Here is a 6,680-nt window from a genome sequence, read left to right as displayed (position 1 = left end):
AAACGCCTTTAGGATCATCAAACCCGAGCTCCAGCTCGGGATGGCGCCACAGGGGGAAAATCCGGATTTAGGGAATGGTGTCCCTATCCAGGATATTCCAGATTCCCAGGAAGGGCCGATCCCAGGACGGGAGTGACGGGTTTCCATGGAACCCCTTCCAAACACAACCATCCATCAACCAGCTGAGGACAATCCCGTTTTTCCTAAGGAATGTGTGGATTTAGAGGCGGTTAACCCCAAAATCCCAGTTTTATCTTGGCTCCCTCCGGAGCTGAGCTCAAGTCACACTCCTGCTCCTGGGAATGGTCCCAATCCCTTCTCCTGCTCCTGGGAATGGCTTCAATCCCTTCTCCTGCTCCTGGGAATGGTCCCAATCCCTTCTCCTGCCCCTCATTCCCTGGGAATGGCCCCAATCCCTTCTCCTGCCCCTCATTCCCTGGGAATGGCCCCAATCCCTTCTCCTGCCCCTCATTCCTTGGGAATGGCCCCAATCCCTTCTCCTGCCCCTCATTCCCTGGGAATGGCCCCAATCCCTTCTCCTGCTCCTGGGAATGGCTTCAATCCCTTCTCCTGCCCCTCATTCCCAGGGAATGGCCCCAATCCCTTCTCCTGCCCCTCATTCCCAGGGAATGGCCCCAATCCCTTCTCCTGCTCCTGGGAATCGCCCCAATCCCTTTTCCTGCCCCTCATTCCCTGGGAATGGCCCCAATCCCTTCTCCTGCCCCTCATTCCCTGGGAATGGCCCCAGTCCCTTCTCCTGCCCCTCATTCCCAGGGAATGGCCCCAATGCCTTCTCCTGCCCCTCATTCCCAATGAGCAGAGAGGATCTGACCCTCCCATTCCCGGTGTTTCATCCCAAATTCTTGTGCCACAAATCCCAAGATTTCCCAGAATTTTGGTGCCCTTTCCAACCTGGCTTTGGACGCTTCCAGGGGCAGCCACAGCTCCTCTGGGAATTCCATTCCAACCCCTCAGGGAGGAATTTCTTCCTAAAAAAACTCCTGGCTGGAGTGTGGCTCCCCCCAGGATTCCGTAATTCCTACAACCCCTCCCTGCCCATCTGATTGCTCTAATTAATAATTAATTTCTAATTAAGCCCATGGGAGCATCCCGTGGAAGCAATTCCCTCTCTCCCCTTTTTCCTTCCTTCCCTCTGGAATTCCCGATGCCCTGGAGGTTTCTCGGCCCTGGAAACACCAAATCCTTTGGAATTCCTCCTTTCCCACCCCAGAATTCTCACTCAGCCTGAGTTGGTTTCGCTGCCGAAATCTCCCAGCAGCTCCTGCTCGCAGCTCAGTAATTACCGAGGTAATTAACGCTAATTACTGCTGGGAACGAGCTGGAATTCTCCACCCTCCAGGAACCCCAAAGCTGTGGGAATCTGCCCCAAAATGAAACCGGGGATTCCTGAAAAACACGAATCCGCTTCCATGCAGGTGTTCGGAATCCGAGCCGTTCCTTCCCGAGCTCTGATTTTTTTGGGAAGAGCCCCCCCGGGTGCCATGGAAACCGCGGGATCCACCCCGTGAGCTTCTTTGAATTCCCTTTTTTTTTTTTATTTTCCGGGATATTTTGGACTCGGCATTAAGCAAACATTTATGCAAAACGCTGGGATGCATCCATGGAAATGAGGCTGAACCAGAGCGGGAATTCAGCGGGAATGGGCTCGCTCAAAGCTGCGGATCCTGCTCGGAAAGCACAAAAAAGGACAAAATTTTGGGGTTTTTTTGGGGGTCAGCCCCTGAATTTGGGGGGTTTCCCATGGAATTGGAGATGGAGGGATAAGCCAAAGCCTTGGGAATGTGGAATTCCCTTTCCTTGTGAGGCTGAGGGGGATTTTTGTACCCAATAAAGGCTCAACCTCATTTTATGGGATGGGGGAGAAATTCCCCATTAGGGACATCCCTGGAAAAGGGGGTGGGATGATCCCAATGGATCCGTGGGGATCTGAATCCCTCTGGGATGGGGTGATCCCAATGGATTTGTTGGGATCTGAATCCTGCTGAGAATTGGATGATCCCAATGGATCCGTAGGGATCTGAATCCTGCTGGGATGGGGTGATCCCAACGGATCCGTAGGGATCTGAATCCTGCTGAGAATTGGATGATCCCAATGGATCCGTAGGGATCTGAATCCTGCTGAGAATTGGATGATCCCAATGGATCCGTAGGGATCTGAATCCTGCTGGGATGGGGTGATCCCAATGGATCCGTAGGGATCTGAATCCTGCTGGGATGGGGTGATCCCAATGGATCCGTAGGGATCTGAATCCTGCTGGGAATTGGATGATCCCAATGGATCCGTAGGGATCTGGATTTGTTGGGATCTGAATCCCTTTGGGATGGGGTGATCCCAACGGATAAAATGGCTCTGTGGGGATCTGAATCCCGCTGGGAATTGGATGATCCCAATGGATTTGTTGGGATCTGAATCCCACCGGGAAGGGGATCCAGCCCGGCATTCCCAGGAAGCTTGGCCGGGAGAATGTGGATGTTTATCCCTTCATTCCTTTTTTCCCGGAGAAAATCACTCATGGAAAACCAACAGCCGGAATTTACCGGGCCCGTGGGACGGAGCTGAGCCTGGGAACGCTGCTTTAATTAAAATCTGGAATTCCAGCCAGCCGGAACCGCCGGCGGGGGTTGGATGCTCCCGCAATTCCCACCTGGAATGTTCCGCCATCGGTGCACGGAAGAAGCGGGAATTGCGCATTCCCGGCGGAGCAGCGGGATTTGGGGAGCCGGGATCCATGAGGGACACTGGAAATGTCAGGAATTTCCCGGAGAACGGAGCAGCCCCAGGCCCTGCCCGCGCTCCAGAGGGATCGGAGCCTTTCCCGTGATTTGGGAATCAGGGCTGTGCTCCCAGCCCGGAATTTGAGGAGGAATTTTGGGAATTGTCCCTTTTCCTGTTTCGGTGACGTTTCAGGACAAGCCTCCCCCCACCGAGGGTGTCCCGAACCCATCCATCTTTTTTATGGAATTTTAGCTTTTCCACCTTTTCCACCTCTTCCCGCTCCCTCCCCTCGTTAAGGGATAACGAACCATTCTCCACATCAAAGGAATATTTATCCATGAAAATCCACAGTGGGACAATCCCGAGACGCTTTGGGAAGGTCGGCTGGATTCCCCCTCTCTTGGGATGCTCCCGTGGGAAGAACTTTCCAGAAAGCTTCCAGCTGCCGCCATCCCAAAATCCCGAATTCCCCAGGGATGTCGGAGTCACAGGAATGGGATTTGGGGGTGGATATGCCAGCAGCAAAGGAATTTTGGGTGGATTTTCCACAGGGATGGGATTTGGGAGTGGATATTCCACAGGGATGGGATTTGGGAGTGGATATTCCACAGGAATGGGATTTGGGAGTGGATATTCCACAGGGATGAGATTTGGGAGTGGATATTCCACAGGGATGGGATTTGGGAGTGGATATTCCACAGGGATGGGATTTGGGAGTGGATATTCCACAGGGATGGGATTTGGGAATGGATATTCCACAGGGATGAGATTTGGGAGTAGATATTCCACAGGGGTGAGATTTGGGAGTGGATATTCCACAGGGGTGAGATTTGGGAGTGGATATTCCACAGGGATGGGATTTGGGAGTGGATATTCCACAGGAATGGGATTTGGGAGTGGATATTCCACAGGGATGAGATTAGAGGTGGATATTCCACAGAAATGGGATTTGGGAGTGGATATTCCACAGGGATGGGATTTGGGAGTGGATATTCCACAGGAATGGGATTTGGGAGTAGATATTCCACAGGGATGGGATTTGGGAATGGATATTCCACAGGAATGGGATTTGGGAGTAGATATTCCACAGGGATGGGATTTGGGAGTGGATATTCCACAGGGATGAGATTTGGGAGTAGATATTCCACAGGGATGAGATTTGGGAGTGGATATTCCACAGGGGTGAGATTTGGGAGTGGATATTCCACAGGGATGGGATTTGGGAGTGGATATTCCACAGGAATGGGATTTGGGAGTGGATATTCCACAGGGATGAGATTAGAGGTGGATATTCCACAGAAATGGGATTTGGGGAGGATATTCCCACAGGAATGGGATTTGGGATGAATATTCTACAGGGGTGAGATTTCAGGTGGATATTCCAGTGGGAATAGGATTTGGGGTGGATATTCCACAGGGATGGGATTTGGGAATGGATATTCCAGCAGGAACGGGATTTGGGAGTGGATATTCCAAGGAAAAGGGGGATTCCTGTGCTAATAGAATGATTGTGTCCATTTTTCAGCTGGACACAGAATTTTGGGGCAGGGTGAGACGAGTAAATCCCAAAATCCCGGAATGGGGAAGTCTGGAAGCGCCCGTGGTGGCTCCTGAAGGCTGAAAATTGGAATTTTTATGGATACTGATGATTTTAATGGAAAATAAACACCGGGAGCTCCCGGGCCAAGCTCCGTGACTTCACACCAGGGCTCTGGCAAGGACACGGAAATCCCGAAAAACCCAAATCTCGTCATTCCAAGTGGGAAATGCTCCGTAAACAACGGATCCTGCTTGAGGGACAGGAAATAAAAACAACAATAAAGACAAGGATGGGCGGGACAGGCCTGATATCCACGGCAATCCCAGAAAAAAACACTCGGAACAATGGGAATTGCTCCCAGATGGATCCTTGGCTTCGGCTTCCAAAGGCACCGCCGGATCCTTGGCTGCGACTTCTGAAGGCGCCGGGGTTTTGCTGCCAAGCAAGGCCAGGCCTGTTTGAATCCCAAAAATCCAGTAAAACCCCTGAAAAGTCGAGCAAAATTCCCAAAATCCAACAAGATTCCCGAATCCAGGGGTTGGTGCTGGGGGAGGGATGGTCCCACGTGGAGTGGGGGGTAGAGGGTGGATTTAGGGGCGGATTTTGGAGCAGATCCCGAGGGTGGATTTGGAATTTGCTGCTCCCGTTCAGTGGGGACGGGAATTTCTGCATTTCAGGACACAAAGCTGAGGTTAAAGCCAAAGTTTCGGGGTCGGGAGGTGGCTCCAGGCTGGGATTTGGGATCTGGCGTTTGGGATGAGGGAGTTTTCCGGGTGGTGGGAGCAGAGCTCCGGGGAATTCCCGTCAGATTCCGCTGATTTTCCTCGCGGGTGCCAGGGAGGAGGCAAAGGAACTGCCCGGTTTGGGAACTGAATCTCTGATTTGAGATCTTCCTAAAAAAACCTGGAAAAACCTCTGGATTCAGGCGGCCAGGAGTTGAGAATGGAGCAGGGACCGGGACATTTCTCCAGAGTTCCAGTGAATCCATTCAGGAGCCAAATTTCCACAGCCCAAATGAGAACTTGGGAACCAATTCCACCCCAGATTGTCCCCAAATTTGTGGATTTCTTCTGAGTTTATCCGCTTGGGATTTTGTGTTCTCCTCACTCTGGGTGTGTGTTCATCCTCTGGAGGAATCCAGGGAAAACGACCCATGAGAACGGGAACATTCCATGAATCCGTGCACACGTCAGGAACCTCGTGGATTTTGCAAAGGAAAATAAAAATTCCCTGATTAAAACAAAACGCAGGAGGTGGAAGGGAATCCTCCGAACCCTGGGGGTGAAACCGGCTCTGGAGAATTCCCGAGCTCCCTCCAATCCTCGTTTTTGGGATGGAATCTATTCCCAGGGGGTGGGAATCACTTCAGGGTGGTCTCCCCTTTTCCAGAGCTCCATGGCGTTCCAGAGTCCATCCAAGAGGCGTCACCTTGGATTTCCAGGGAATCACAGGAATTCCTTGTGGTGGTTGAGGAACAGCAGCTAAAGCCCAGCTCAGCTCGGAGATCCTCTGGAGACCCTTCAGGAGATCCTCTGGAGACCCTTCAGGAGATCCTCTGGAGACCCTTCAGGAGATCCTCTGGAGACCCTTCAGGAGATCCTCTGGAGACCCTTCAGGAGATCCTCTGGAGACCCTTCAGGAGATCCTCTGGAGACCCTTCAGGAGATCCTCTGGAGACGCTTCAGGAGATCCTCTGGAGACCCTTCAGGAGTTCCTCTGGAGATCCTTGGGGAGATCCTTCAGGAGACCCTTCAGGAGATCTTTTGGAGACCCTTCAGGAGATCTTTTGGAGACCCTTCAGGAGACCCTTCAGGAGTTCCTCTGGAGATCCTTGGGGAGATCCTTCAGGAGACCCTTCAGGAGATCTTTTGGAGACCCTTCAGGAGATCCTTGGGGAGATCCTTTGGAGATCCCTGAAGACGCTTCAGGAGGTCATTTGGGAGACCCTTCAGGAGATCCCTCGGGAATCTCCGCTCCGATGAGCGGGTTCGGAGCGACAGCAGGAGACCAGGAGCAGCAGATGTGGACACCAGAGATGATCCAAGGCCATGCAGGAACTCCTGGATCTGCGCCATGTCCGACAATTCCCCATGGAGCTGGAAAAAGCCATTTTGGGATTCAAGATCCCCCTGGATATCCAACAGGGAGAAGGAAATGAAGGACGGGAGGAGGAAAGCGCAGGATGGGGTTGTTTTCCATGGGGTGGGATGCACCAAGAGATCCTCTGGAGGTTCTCCTGCCTCGCAGACAGCACGGAAACGCCGGCCAGCATTGGAATTCCGGAGAAAAACCCGGCTTTGTCCCATTCCTGCCTCCCTTCCATCTCCAACCAGGCAGCGAAAACATTCCTGGTGCCCGGCCCCACAAGGGAACACACGGAACCGATCCCAAGGGCGAGAGACG

The sequence above is a fragment of the Pseudopodoces humilis genome, chromosome 30 (assembly GCF_049639895.1).
Source record: "Pseudopodoces humilis isolate 2021_Gansu_Grassland_sample_001 chromosome 30, ASM4963989v1, whole genome shotgun sequence".
Lineage (NCBI taxonomy): Eukaryota > Metazoa > Chordata > Aves > Passeriformes > Paridae > Pseudopodoces > Pseudopodoces humilis.
Note: the sequence above shows the minus strand (reverse complement) of the source record.